Source organism: Gasterosteus aculeatus, chromosome 11, assembly GCF_964276395.1.
Source record: "Gasterosteus aculeatus chromosome 11, fGasAcu3.hap1.1, whole genome shotgun sequence".
NCBI lineage: Eukaryota > Metazoa > Chordata > Actinopteri > Perciformes > Gasterosteidae > Gasterosteus > Gasterosteus aculeatus.
Genome location: NC_135699.1, coordinates 6,796,094 through 6,812,125, shown reverse-complemented (window position 1 = coordinate 6,812,125; position 16,032 = coordinate 6,796,094).

The window sequence follows — 16,032 nt, the reverse complement described above, 5'->3', positions numbered from 1 at the left end:
AAGTGCAAAACACAACGGCAAATAAGAACGCACAACAGCAAATAGGAAAACACAACAACATTAACTTCTTAAGGAAAGGGTAGGGCCTTATAGGAAGCAGAGGACGGACCCTTCTGATAGGACAGACGGACTGTCTGTCTTTTAACAGGAAATGATACAGTGTCACGCACTCCCGCCACACATAAAATTCCTCACGCCAAGGAATCGGACTCCGGTCCCCGAGCCATGTCGGCCATAGCGTCCCGCGGTACCCCCCCCATCTTTTATTTACTTTTATTTACACCTAAATATAATTGAACAACAAAACAGCGGTAAAACGATGGTGAAACACTAGTAGGACACTTTTAAGACACTCGTAAAACATCGCCATCTCTCCGTGACTTTCTGCTGCGGCTCTCCTGCTGCTTCCCCCCCTCATCACAGGCTCTCAGTCCCGCCACTCATCAGGAATCAGGAAACATTTATTGCCAAAATATGTCAAACATACAAGGAATTTGTCTTGGCGGTTGGTGCGTGGCAGTAGACAGTGTAACAATAGACAAGACAGCAGTGCACAAGTAATAAAACAAAATAAAATTGCTAATGCAATGGGTTCATAGAATAAGCCTATGGGTTAGTATAAAATAAGAGAATAAAGTTAAAGTTAAAAATTTAAAATAAAATAAAAATATAAAAAAATAAAGTTCACTATCGAACAAGTGACAAAGTGACGAGTGACAACAAAGTAACGAGTGAAAAATGACAGTTAAAGTGACATGTGCAGTATGAAGGGGAGTTACCAGTGGAATGTTATAGTCAGTCAGTGGGGGACCGGCTCTGTTGATGAGCCCGACTGCCGACGGGAAGAAACTGTTCGTGTGGCGGGAGGTCTTAGTCCTGATGGACCTCAGCCTCCTGGCAGATGGAAGGGGCACAAACAGTTTTTGTCCGGGGTGAGAGGGGTCGGCTACAATCTTTTTAGCTCGCTTCAGAGACCTGGAAGCGAACAAGTCCTCCAGGGACGGCAGATTGCAGCCGATCACCTTCTCTGCAGAGCGGATGACACGCTGCAGCCTGCCCTTGTCCTTGGCTGTGGCTGCAGCGTACCAGACGGTGATGGAGGAGCAGAGGATGGACTCGATGATGGCCGTTTAAAAGTGTACCATCATCGTCTTTGGCAAGTTGAATTTCTTCAGCTGCCTCAGGAAGAACAACCTCTGCTGAGCCTTCTTGGTGATGGAGCTGATGTTCAGCTCCCACTTGAGGTCCTGGGTGATGATGGAGCCCAGGGAATGGAAAGAATCCACAATAGTGACGGGGGAGTCACACAGGGTGATGGGGGAAGGTGGGGCTCTGTTCCTCCGGAAATCCACAACCATCTCCACTGTCTTCACAGCGTTGAGCTCCAGGTTGTTCTGGTTGCACCACGACACCAGATGGTCAGACTCACACCTGTAGGCGGACTCATCCCCACCAGAGATCAGTCCAATGAGGGTGGTGTCATCTGCAAACTTCAGGAGCTTGACGGACTGGTGACTGGAGGCGCAGCTGTTGGTGTACAGGGAGCTGTTGGTGTGCTGTCAGACAGGAAGTCTGTGATCCACTTGCAGGTGGAGTCGGGCACGTGCAGGGAGAGTTTGTCCTGCAGCAGTCAACAGTCAACAAACAGGATCCTGGCGTAGGTTCCTGGGGAGTCCAGATGCTGGAGGATGTAGTGGAGGACCATGTTGACAGACCTGTTGGCTCTGTAGGCGAACTGCAGGGGGTCCAGGAGGGGGTCGGTGAGGGACTTCAGGTGGGTCAGGACTAGCCGTTCAAAAGACTTCATGACTACAGAGGTCAGGGCGACGGGCCTGTAGTTGGGAACAGGGATGATGGTGGAGGCCTTGAAGCAGGCTGGTACGTGGCATGTCTCCAGGGAGGTGTTGAAGATGTCAGTGAACACCGGAGACAGCTGGTCAGCACAATGCTTCAGGGAGTGAGGGGAAACGGAGTCCGGGCCGGCTGCCTTACGGGGGTTTTGTCTTTTAAAGAGCAGGTTAACGTCTCTCTCCAGAATAGAGAGGGCCGTTGCTGGCGGGGGAGGGGAAGGTGATAAAGATGTAGAGGCGTGAGTCCCTGATGGGCTGGGGGAGGGAGGGGAGGGGGACTGGGGCAGGTTGGTGGAGCTGTGGGGGATGGGATCAGGACATTGTCTATCGAATCTGCAGTAGAAATCGTTCAGCTCGTCTGCCAGGCGGACGTCATTCATGGAGTGGGTTTTTTTTGGCTTGTAGGTGTTTGAGGCCTCTCCAAACCGAAGCGGAGTCACTTGCTGAGAACTGTTGTTGGAGTTTCTCAGAGTACAGTCGTTTAGTATCTCTCACCGCCTTGCTAAACTTGTATTTTGACTCTGTGTACCGATCTTTGTCCCCACTCCTAAATGCCTGATCCTTCTGCAGACATAGTGTTCTGAGTTCCACTGTGAACCAGGGTTTGTCATCATTTGTCAATCATTTATTGATTGCCATAATATCTAGAAAGCGGCATTTCCCAGCTTTCAGAATCCGATTGTGCAAATAGTTAAGGAGTCGCGGTAATTTGAATCCTCCATGTCACTTTCCGTCGCCGGCGAAAGGCTTCGGATTAAGAGGGTTAAAAGACAGACAGTCCGTCTGTCCATGCAGAAGGGTCCATCCTCTGCTTCCTGTTATAAGGCCCTACCCTTTCCGTAAGAAGTTAATGCCGTTGTTTTTTCCTATTTGCCGTTGTGCTTTGCACTTCAGGGCCTCCGTAGGAAACCTCTGTGGTCGCGGTGAAAAGAAAAGAGCGACTGAAATGAACAGTCGTGTCATAGTCCAACATCTTGTTGCCCCATCTTACCAATAAAACATCCTCCCTGTGTGGACTCTGTGGTCATATACCTCCTTTTTTGAACTAGTCATAACTCCTCGGGGAACTAGAGGTCTCTGTCACTCGTAGATAAAAATGTGAAGCTTGGGAATATATCTTGGTGGGAACGATGCTGTCATTTTTCTTGGGACGGTATCAAAGAAAGGTCGTATGTGGCCTTCATGTGGTTAAATGATAAAACATTTCAAAATGAAATATTACCTGTTCATTTTTGTAATACATCTTTTTTTATAATATCATAATAGTTAAGTGGTCATCGTTTGCCTTAAATAAAGTGAAACGATACATGATTAAATCTATGCAAACCGAGTGAACTCTGATGTGTGCAAGTAGGGTGTAGACCTTGAACTTGACATAAAGTGCTTTATGATTAGTCATAATTGTTGTGTGGATTATTATAAGAACACAGTATGGATAGATTCTAACAAGGTGTAATGCCTTATTCTACTGCTCTATGTGTCTTGGAAGTGTTACGTGTTTTTTGACTGACTTCAACGGAGAAAACAAGTAAATGTATCTCACATCATGTAACTTTTCACACTAGCCGCTTCCGTCAGAAGCGCCCCGCCGCCACGTTAACGCGGCGACATTAGCGCGTTCACACGCTCTGGTTCTAACCAGGCGCGGCTGTTTCGTCCCGGCCTTCTTCATGCTGTGGCGTGATGACTGCGTGTTCAGCTTATTGTCAACGCAGCCATGGAGGTCACGCTCATGCTAATGGCTCTGATGAGTATTTTCTCAACGCTCCGCCCCCAACCCCACTGCCCCTATATCACTCTGCTGCCCCCCCCTCACCACCCCACCCCACCTACCATGCGCTGTGTCAGCATTTCCTCAGCCTGTATGCCGCATTGGCATATGCAGGAGAAATGGTGTGTGTGCGTCTATCACACAGCCACATACACACACACATGCGCGTTCAGCTTTACTGCTCGGCGCTCTGTCGATGTGCATCGATTGAGCCGCGTGCCATTTGCATTTTGCTCTGCGTCTGTTGTGTGCAAACGCTTTAAGTCTTCATGCTGCACGACATGAACCACATGCAAAAAACTGAAAAGCAGCCAATTAAAGATTGTTGTAAGTAGGACAGTCTCTCATCACTGCTACGAGCATGAGATTATGCTGATGGGAGGGATCTTCGCTTTCCGTCTGTAATTCTTTGCCGTCGTGATTTCCCTTGTTCCGGCCAAATATTAGAAAATGAGGGGAATGCAAACTGCAGCAAACAACCAGTTATGTAACTTTCCTTCACAGCCAGAAAAGACGGTTTTGCGACTCAAAGTGACCTTCATGCAACAATTGAGATTTAAATGAAAGTCAGTAAGAAGTGCAGGGATGACGAAGGTTGCAAATTCTAAAACGAAAGCCAACCTAATTATTCAAACTCACCATATAGACAATCAAATTGCATTTGGTCTAAAACATTTGCCCTTGATCCACCTGCAGGCTCCTGTGTTACGCTCGCATTCAGTGGCTAATTTATTTTTATACCTGTCCAGTCTAATGCAATCCAATACTGTTTTGCCATGAAGCGACTTGTGTTCAGTTTGACAGTTGACACTGTCAGAGGTATGAATTCAGTCACAGGTGACCCACCCGACACAATTTGCGTTGAATGGCTGTTGAAGTCGCTGCTTTGCACTCGTTAATAAAACCGATGGCGGGAGGAGGAGGAGATCTTCTGCGAAGGAGGCATCAGGAAGATGTTGCAACGGAGGAAAATACAAACCAGGGCAAAACACGGCCGTCACACCTTGAGACGCCGCGTTGTAACATTTTTCAAACATCGTTATCCCGCTTGTTCAACGTCTTCGTCCCATCTTACTCACGTGCTTTTAGGATAGCAGGGGCCCTGTCTACAAGCCAATTACCGGACGTCAGTAAGCTGCCTTGACAACACGGGCGTCTCAATTAATAACACAACAACATTGTTTACTAAAATGTGATGTTTTGTCAGGAATGCGTATGAGGGCAGTGAGGTTAGTCACCAACTTTCCTGTCAGGAAATTTCAAATGAAATTCACGCTGTCAAAGGAGCAAAACAAAAACTGAGAGATATTTGGAGAAATGTTTTGAAGCTTCGCCGTTAATCAGGATAACAAGCGGGAGAATACAGGAAAGAGTCAGAGAGAGAGCGAGAGAGGAAAATGCATTTGAGGGAAAACTGTTGGTTACTTCAAACAGCGAGGCCCCGTGTCAAAGCAGAGAGGAACATCGAAGGAAACATTTGTTTTGCTGCAGCGACGAGGGCCGTGACAGTTGGTGACAATCTGAGATGAAAATCAACCAAATCACCTTCGGCTATTATTGAATATGACTCTCAAAAGGAAAAAGCCTTTTTTCTACAGAAAACAAAAGGCTGTAATTCACAGCATCGGATAAGGTATCCGTAGAAGGCTCGACACTGTTTGCTGGTTAAACAACAACACGATGCCTGGCACACATTTCCCTCTGTGCTGACGCATGTAGAAATCAATTCTGCTCAGGCAAACTGCACAGACAGCACCGGGGCTTTCGGGTTTACCCGTTGTGCCTTCTGGGCGAAGAGGTAAACACGGCTCTCACAGCGTAGGGTCCCCTCGTCATTACTGCCACGCAGAATGTCTGTTGCGTCCAACAGACCAGAACGTAAACAGATCTGTGAGATGAGATAACGATCAGCCGTCATTACATCAAATAAATCAACGTAATCTTTTCTACACTTTGCTTGAGCCAAGATTGGGGCTAAAGTGGGATGTTGGATTGTTAGAAATATTATGGCAGTATAATCGGCACATTTTGTTTAAAAGGATAAGGCAGCAAATATGCTTTAGTTTTGCTGTTACCAACAATTCCGATGAAAAGATCAAAACCAACAAAGCATCAGTCCCCCCTCAATGTTGTCTGATTGTCTCTGTCTCTCCGTCGCAATGAGCAAGTCTTAAAATGTTACTCAATCAGGAATAAATGGTGCATTTGTGACAGCAGGACTGGGCGTGAATACGTGTACGTGTGGCTCCCTCATGTGTCCTCCTAGATATTAATTAAAATGAGAAAGTGCAGACGGAAACCAACTTCTAATAATAACTACGCATTACAAAATGGTCAATTATTTTACTTTTTGGACATGTTTAAATATCCTAAAATCACAATTAGTATTTACGCGCAGTACCCAAATGCAATTGGCCAATTTGAAGCTTCCTTTGTGCCTCCAGTAAATTCCCTCCAACCTTGCTCTGCACCCCATTACCATCGGCCTGTGCACAGGTATCATTATATCTGTTTTTAGAACTTTTGGGCTGCACCTGCATCATTACAAATGGATATTCTCTCTGAATGGATTTTGCGAGGCGGAAATGAAATCATTCATCCATGCGGTTTTCCATCTTGATTTTCTCTGACCCAGTGACTTATACACCAATGCGGTCACCTCCAGGAAGATACAGAGAATTAAGTCTCCGATGATAACAAGATTATTCAAATAGTCCTCGTGGTTGAATAGACACACTAAGGCAGGTCATCTTTTGAGTAGTGGGGGTGATGGTCTAGCAAACAGCTTTGTTTTCTGCGGTTTACACTTCTAATTGACCTTTTCACCTCATGCACGCCACATTCCAGCGAGCAAAGGTAGGAATAGTGATGCAGAGCTTTGGTTTTGCACATCATACAGGAAACATTTATTTGCCAAAATACTCGTAGTATTTTCACAACATTCGTTTATACAATCCAGTGAAGTTGAATAAATGTGCATGGTAAAGTTTGTCTTCTGGTAAATTACTTGTTTGTTTGTACTCACCTGTGCTGAAGGTGCTGAAGGTAGTTGCTGCTGGAGAGAGATGTGGACAGGCTGGAGCAAAAGATGAGCCGCCTAAAGCAGAAAAGTAAATACAGCAGGAATGGGAGCATTGGATTCCAATTCAAGAGATTTTTGTTTTTAGACTGCATCAATGCAATTTGTATTCTGATACACAGCGATCATGTTTCTTTGGATCTATACTTAGTTGGAAGTGATTGAGTTTGGTTTACTAATTTGCTTCAAAAGTGTTTTTTGATCTGCCGTGTTGGGTCAGTTTAATAGGTCCAGTTTGATTCAGTTCATGTTAGCATAGGTAAGTTGACCATACTGTTGTGTTCAAAAATGAAGAAACGCCAGGCGGACCGAGGTCATCGCTGATCAAAAGGTTAAAATCAAATGTATTTAATAAAAGAGACGGTGTTGTGGTAAAAAGAACATCTCAGCTGAGGAGCCGCTGGTCTCAGCAACCAACAGGCCCCAGGTCAGTCCTTTGACCATCCCTAGTGCCCGTCTGTTCCTCCACCAGCGAACTCCAGAACAATGGTTCCTACAGGTATTTATAACAATGCTTAAAGGTGTGAAAGTTAGTGTCCACACCTCTGGGAGTGGTCTTCTGGTGAGTTCAATGTAACTCGGATTTCGAATGATCCTTAGTCAATATCAGTTGTTGTGCAAGTATTACATGCATGCATTTCAGTTGATTACATTACATCAAATACAATCATAACTGTACATTGGTATTATTCTAGTACAGTTGCAGAATTACAGTGGTTTTACAATATTGTCATTACTTTCATCAACTGATTACACAGTTTCAGAATCATGGCTGTATTCTGGTGTACACTATATGCATTTTTATTAATTTTATGAACCGGGTCGTATATTTGTTTCTAATATCCTACAATACCTTCATGGATCCAGTACTTTGTTGCGCGTTTTGTAAATTATCTACATCTTTAATTTTGGATGACTAAAGCTTTATATTGATATTCTGTAACTCCTAAAGTCTGCTCGCTCATCCTACACTACAAATGTAATGAAAGATCAGATATTTTGGTGGAGAATAAATAAAATACGTGTTCGGTGAACATTTTTCTATTACGTAGAAACAAATTTAGACATGATAATTGACAACTTTCCTCATTATGGTAATAGAAAACGTATTGCTGTCAGCATTACGTTTTTCTCGTAAATGGATTGTAATTACCAGCAAACAGGGTCGAAACCCTATGGACCGTTTTCTGTGAAGATCCAGCAGTCTGACTTGTTCCCCAGTCTTTCCTCATGTTAAGAAGCTGTTATTGAATGTACATTTGAATAAATGAAAACCCAACATGTAAACAGTCAACTATTACTTGACTGTTTAAGTCATCATCATTGGGGCGCTGACATGCATTATGTTAAAGAAAAGCTGACAAAGCACAAACACAAAGTACTTTGGTATGTGTGTTGACACAAGATCTGCTCAGGGAAGACCCTCACAGTTTAATGAGACGATGCTCTTACTACAATAACTACAGAGAAGTGATGTCAGCGAGCTGCATGTGGCATGAACATGCACGTGTGCCGACCCTGTCCACGCTCACACCAGCTGTTCTTGTACTAGCTCCAACAAAAGGCTTTTAATAAGCTGCTCTGAACTTGACTTGAGGACGCCGTACCTGTTTGTATCAGTTGTGATCAAAAAGAAAAATGTGTAGTGTGAAAAACAGATTTATTTGTAGACTGTTGCAACACTGATCCTGACATTAAAGAAGACTTGCAAACCGAGCTGTCTGCCACATCCAGTAATGAGAACAAGTGTTTTGGAGATTTGTGTAGTGTCAATTTGTATCATCTCACGCAAAACTACCTGTGGACTGTGCAAGAAGCTTTGTGTGTGTGTGTGTGTGTGTGTGTGTGTGTGTGTGTGTGTGTGTGTGCGCGCGCTTGCATTCCTTCAGTTCAAGAGGAAAATATGTATCCGTAAGAGGTGTCATTTGCTACACATTTCTCTCTACACATTTCTATATTTTCCATATTATCATCCAGTGGTGTAATGGTGTGTGCAGCGCCTATAGAGGGAAATAATGTGCATCTGATTTGAATTCCTTCGACAAAGCGAGGAGGATTGAAAGGTGGACAAATGGGCTGTGTGAAGCAGGTTCAGGAGGAAGAATGAAAAGTTCTTGAGAAAACACCTCACCGGTGAGCGAACAGGCAGGAGGTCGAACAGCAGCAGGGCCAGAAACAGGTTCGGGGGTAAAGCTCGGGTTCAGAGATCCGGGACACAAAGGCAACAAGCAACATGCTGAACGTGTGGGAAACTGCTCGGTTATAAGCCGGCAGGCCTGATGGGCGGATGTGGATACAGGTGAGCAGGTGAAGGAGTGATCCAGGTGAGCGGGGCAGGTGAAAGTCTGAGGGCATCTAGTGGATAGGTGGAGAATGGCTCTCCCCAAACGGACATTGATTCAAATATCTGTTCCACTAGAGTTCTGTTCTCATTCATTTCACTGTAAAACTGCGTTTATGCATCGACACACGTAGAGTTCACTCCAACAGGCGTCTGCATCACACAGATTGTGACTCTTTTTGCCTCGCAGCAAAACAAGCGAGATAAGTTCAGAGCTGAGAACAAGCCCACACACACACACACACACACACACACACACCTCACAAGTGTGTGCGTTGTGTGCTTCAGTCACAGCCTGTAATCTTTAAGCAGCACCTCCTGTAACAGAATCCTCTGTGGCTCACAAACGGGTTTAAATGTAAGAGCGCGGAGGATGTCTGGAGGAGGAGACAGACCAAGAGACACAGAGCGAGAGGGACGTCGTCGAGGACAGACGCAATGTGAGGGTCTGACGCCAGATGTTGGAATGATGAGACACAAGGACAAGAAAATAAGATGTTCTGTGAGAGCATTTACATATAAATGATTTACTTATAAATGATTGTAACATTTGTGTGTGTGTGTGTGTGCGTGTGTGTGTGTGTGAGGCTGACCTCATTCAGTTGCTCCTCAACTTCTCTCCCTTTCCCTGAAAGGAGGACAGATGTACGATGAATCCACACATACACACACACACACACACACACACACACACACACACACACACACAAAACAGGAAGCATTATCTGCTTCTCCACCCAATTAGCATACTAATACCCCGGCAACACGGCACATTCTCCCATGCAGCTTTAAATGCACGTCTGTGGGCATGGAAAATATAAAAAGTAAAACCCACACAGGAGCAGAAACGTGTTTGCTAGCAACACGCACAGCAGTTACACAACTGGCTGCGCTGTAGGTAGAACATGACACTCCGGCCTGCAGGAGAGGGAAGAGATCAGAGAGAGAATAATACGATTTAAACTCTACCTTCCTCCAACTGTCGGGGGAAATGTGTGGTTGCCAAACAGGCGGTGGATAAGCTCGGAGCCTTGATCTTCACTCCTTGGGAATATCACAAATGCCTCTTAATATGCTCATCTGAGAATACAGGGAGGGGAGAAGGGGGGATAACCGACGCATTGATTATGCCGGAGGATTTCCGGAGCGCGTGGGCAGACTGAGGGTAACGGAGAAACTCGTATCGTGTGGTCCGGCTTCTGTGTTTGTTTTCTCTGTGGGAGCAGTGGAAGAGTTTGCTGGGTGAGAAATGTTGACAGCAAGGGATTAAGAAAGAAGAGTAATGCTTTGGCATTTGTAATGTGTCCCATTGTAGTATTTCCTGTTTGTTTTGCCCATCATCCGTTGAAAGAAAAGCAGGTCAGAGTAATTCCTCCCCAGAGTGTAACCTTTGATGAGTGGTAGGATGAAGAGAACACGGTGCCTCTAACAACGATACAATGGAGAGGCGGAGAAGGAGGACTGTATATCTGCATCATCTAAGAGAAGGTTTCAGGTTGCTGCAATTTATTAAAATCTTTAAACTGCTGCCGGCATTTTTTCTATCCAAAAATACACATTTCTTATCCTGCTGAATCTTAAAGTTGGGCTCTCGTAAAGATCAAAGTCCCACAGATGGTACTGCAGACATGACACGTGACTCATTCGTTCATAATGTGGATTATTGATAACCTGAATCTTCTCACGCCACCAATTCTTCTCCTGAACGGACCGAGGTGTCCGTCACAAGGAACCAGAACTTCTCTCAAAGACGGACGGAATTGACCACATTGGGCTGGTGGAGATTTTCAGAGAAGACCACAATCTAGAGACTTTTATCTGTTAAATATTTAAATATTGATGGTAGTAACAAATGTTGAGTAAATATCTGGAGAGCACTTCTCCATCTGGCTGTTGTACCGAAGATCTGAGTTGAATTCTTTGCATAACTATGTGCACTCCAGAATGTCTCATTAAGTCTGGAAGTACAGTGAAGGTTCTAGAACAGAACCAATGCAGTAGGTGAAAGTTCACAAGGCAAAAACTGTTTATAGACACATATTTATACATATATACAGGGATATTATGACAAGTAAACATATAACAACACTTCTTACAGATACTAACTGCCATTTAAAATAACCCATAATGTCGCTGCTGTGATGAAGCCCAATTGTAAACTCAATATAGAAGCCATTGTCCCGCTTAAACTAATTAACGTGATTCAAACGACTGGTTGGTCTTCATCAAAATAGCTCTTCCTGCACTTTTATTATGCGTTTGAAATTATTCATCTTTCCCATATTAACAATAAAAACTTGTATCCCAGTAAAAATAACAATGATTACTTCTGAACATTTCAACCCCACCTGTGCTTCAGTCTTAATTTGGTTTATTAGGACATAGATGTCATTTTTGTTCAACTTCAGTGCTGTGAAACTATTTGCCAGGTTCATCTTGTAGAAAAATGTGACTGTGAATCAAAAGCACAGGTCTCAAAGTCTCAAACCGAGGCTTCTTTCATGAATAATAATTGTCTGAATCCCAGTAAGTAAATAAACGCATGGCTTTTACTTGTAACCAGTGCTGCCGTATTCCCCTGATCACATGTTGCCGTGTGTGTCAGCCGGTATCGCCAATCTCTTGCCACTGATTCCCTCTTATCAATCATTTATTTTAGCGTGTTATACTGTGTCAGTTGTTATTTTATCCAAAATAGAGTTACAGTGGTGTTGATTTATTCATTGTGGTAATAGTCAAGGAGCTTTTCTGTGTAATGTTTTAATAAATGATGAGCTGCAGCAGCCAGACAGGCAAACTGTGAAGTTATTCATTCAAGGTTTCAGGATCAGTCTCCCACTCAGGATATTTGTAGATGTTATCATTTCATATTATCAAGGCTTTTTTACTTTAAAATGTCTAATTATGCATATTTTTAAATAAATAAAGGCCAAAATCTTACACTTGGTGTCATTTAATAATTATTTAATTGTTTACACACATCACGGCATTTGTCTGAACATTAGATTTAAGAAAAACAGAAAAACCTTGAGCACTATATTTGTTTGTTCCGTTATTAAGGAGAGGCACGGCGGGGTTTGTGAGTAGTGTCGCCTCACAGTTAAAGGACTGAGATGGGTTTGAAATGTAGTAGTGAACTTTATTTAATTTCAAAGTTTTACTTCTTTACTTTTTGGGGGGTTAAAAGGTCAATCCTCGTAGAAGAGATTTAACAGGATAACAAGTTCTAATTTGACACTGTCAGCGTTCACCAGCCTCTCAGTGAGCTGATAAAGTGCCGCTCTTCATTCCACCATCGTCCGCCTCCCTCGTTGGAGCTCGTCTGTCTGGGTTCGATGAGCGACGCGAGGTTGAACAACATCTCGCACTACTTGTGTCGCACAACTTTCCAGATGAGATTTCTAGGAACCCAATTGCCCGCGGCGGCGTTAACGTGGAAGCGACCATACACGACATAAAACAAAAGACGTGGTCATGCGTCACAGCTGCATAAGTGCAGCACGTGAGAATGAATTTCAATACAGGGAGACACTGAAGCCGCTGAGTCTGCAGCCGAAAGACAGAATGACTAAAACAAAAGGCACATGGACACACCGACGCATGACATTACATATGTGAACCTGACAGAGGACCCCGACTAGAAAAACCACATCACCACAAACAGATGGGAGTCTCTCTCTCTCTCTCTCTCTCTCTCTCTCTGGCTGGAGACCATCCGTTTTGTTGAGCAGAGAGAGAAAGCATGGAAGCTGTCATGGGCCATATGATGCTGCCTCTGCAGTTTACACGTTGAGACGGAGCGAGAGAGAGAGAGAGGGATTGACGGAGAGGACGAGGAGACATCGGAGGGGAGTGATTATCAAACACGCGGGTTAAGGGGGGAGGCATAAAAGACCCGAGTGCCCCTGATGTTGACGTGTGTTCCGTCTTCGTACCTGCGGTTGTGGTCAGTTCATGTGTGCTGTGTCGAGTGCGTGAAGGTCAGTGCTGTCCTAACAACTCGGCTGATCTCGACTCAAAAGAGCCTTCATTTTTCCGGGTAACGGGGTGCACGTGTGTGTGTGTGTGTGTGTGTGTGTGTGTGTGGGTGGGTGGCTCGTCTGTGCCTCGATATAATCCCCATGGTAGCATTTGGTTTCAGGCATAAGTCAGAGACTCGGTTTGCAATACGCCTGACCTACATCGGCTGCTCGCAGTGCGCTTAAGACGACACATGAAGTCACAGTTACTGGATCCGCCTGCAAAATGTCTGCCTTCAAGGGGCGTCTGTGTGCGTGTGTGTGTGTGTGTGTGTGTACATGGGATGTCGCACACACACACACCAAGGCTCAACAGTTTAGTAATGATGGTAGTTTCACAGAAAATGCTGCTGTCACATTAAGGAGAGAGATTAAATTCTCTGTAAGCTTCTCTCAGCAGGCTGCCTCTCTCCAGGTGGTTAACAGGAGAGGTATAATCTCCACACGCACACGACCATCGCGCGCACACAAAGTGAATTACAGCCACCGAAACATCTCAACCTGCTGAAACTACACGGCGTAGAGGGGGGGTTGGTGGGCGTGGGGGTCTTTACATGAACACAGCTCACTAAAACAACGTCTGCATCAGCAGCGTGAGCGCAGTAAGAGGAGGTGTGACAGTCAGACAGGAAGGGGTGAGGATAATGGGCTGCAGCTATTTCCGTTCTCCGGTTCTCCTCACCTCACCTCCCTCACTTCTCCCCCTTTCTCCTGCTCGTACACTTCCTCGCCTTCAAACACCCCACTGTGGTCGAGGTGGATCTGACTCGATCCTGCACACACACGCACAAACACGCGTCACACGCCCTCCCCCTCTCGTCCCCCGTCCCCTCTTCTTACTCACTTATCTCTGGCTGTTACATTTCTCCAAGCTGCATTTTCTTTGTTCCCTTTGTGTGTTGAATTGACTTGATGTCAGCTTTCCTCCATCTTCCTCATCAGTCAGTTCCACCATTTTGCAGAAGTGGGTTAAGATGGGTTTTTATTGTTTTTATATCTGATGTGCTTTCACAGCCCCCCCCCGCCCATAAGAAGATCTATATGTTTGTTGTATCGGCTCTGCTAGCAAATATATACACCTATTGATGTTATTAAAGCAAGTGTCCTTTATGCCAAACAAAAGGGTAGGATTCACAATGTTCTTTTAAATAAACATAAAAAAAATGGATAGATATCACAACTTAATGATACGTTTCTTATTCTAAAGTTAAAACTGCCAAAGTTGTTTGTTTGTTTACCACAGGACAACAACATGTAGGATAAGATTCAGCTAAGAAGCTATGCTCAAAGCTATGCTAAAATACACTCTCATTTTAGCTCTGTTTGGGGCTCCACCAACTCCAGATGTTTGGCCGTACCCACCAGCTGTTTGCTCATTCTGGTCATTGGTCATGCACAGTTGGGTTGTTAAAATATTTTCACTAAAAAAGATGTTCCTGTGAGATCGTTGAAAGTGAATCAACAAGAGAAGATGCCAAAATACTCCGTAGAGCTTAGAGGAGCTTTGGATCCGTTGATTTTCTATGAGGGATGTGGGAACGTCCACAGCCAGAAATATAAATTGTATTTCTTTTTTATTAATTGCAGTTTTATTTTACGTGTGCAGTTATTCACGCATGTCCTTTTATCGACCCAATGCAGGTGTGATTCTGCATTCTGTGATCGTATCGGTGCGGCTCAGGAGAACCAGAGGTGATACTGAGGAGGCCATTCCATAACACACATAACACACATTCATTAAAATCCAATGAATGAGCTATTCACACTGCAGTGTTCCCTCATTGTAAAACACTGGCATTTTGTAAATCAGACTCTTAGTATCTAAAATAACTAAAGCAACACGATCCTTGCAGTTTGTCTGTATGCGTGTGTGTGTGTGTGTGTGTGTGTGTGTGTGTGTGTGTGGCTTTCAGCCATGTTTTATTCATTCACGTGTGTATCTGACAGCCCCTGTCAGCATTTCCGTCCGACGCGCAGCTCGAGCTCGCCTCTCCGCTGTGCGTCTCCGTGTGTCGGGATGAACATGTCATCGCAGCAGGTTTCCATTAGAGCGCCGCGGATTATCTGCCGTCTGCAGAGAGACGGCTTTGACCTTGAGAAGAATTTCCAAGAATACATGATGTACTGTGTGTGAAAGGAAGCTGCTTCTGCAGGCAGATGAGTCTTCACCCCGTTTGCCATTAGCAAATTAAATTGGCTTCCTAATGCACCGTGGAGATGTCGTGCCGTTTGGTCTGGAATAACCTGAGCTTTTAAGGGACTGTCACATCTAATCTAGAACAAGAGCAGCCACACGTTCAGTTTCACATCGTTCCGGGCGTGAGACCGTGGGGGCTTTCACATCAGTAGTTTGGGTCGGCTTAGTCATCACCAAACATGGAAAATGTAGATTTCATGTGGGCTCGGTTGTTTTGGTCACTGGTTCAGAAACAATCCCAACGAGACGTGAAAAACAAGAGCTTCCTTTAAGCAAATTCCCCAGAACCGTGTGCGATACGTCCAAACCCCTGGAGCACATATGGGGACCACGACTGTTGTTCGCCGGGAGGAAAATGAGGAAGTTGGGAGACATTGTTTAAAGGCCCAAAGCCCGAAGAGGTCGTGGGTGAGGTTGTCCTCTTTTAAACTATGGCTGTGGCTTTCCCCCAACTACAAACGGTGTTTATTGATGCAATTTCTGATTTTGAGAAGCAAGACTGCAGTTGGCGTTGAGAAGTGATCAACCGTTTTGTTTCACAAGGAGCTCATTTCAAACCCACGGAAAGCCGAATCTTCTTGGACGGGTCGGTTCCCACCTTTGCTTTACTGCTGCAGAAATTGTAAATACATTGCAAATACTAACAAACTTCCACATAATGAGCAGACCCCCCACTGCTGTTCTGAGACGCATCAAAGCATCTGCAGTGACTTCATGCTGCCCAAGGCAAAACCTCCTCTAAGCCCAGTCCAACATATAGGGTCTGTGGTTGTGT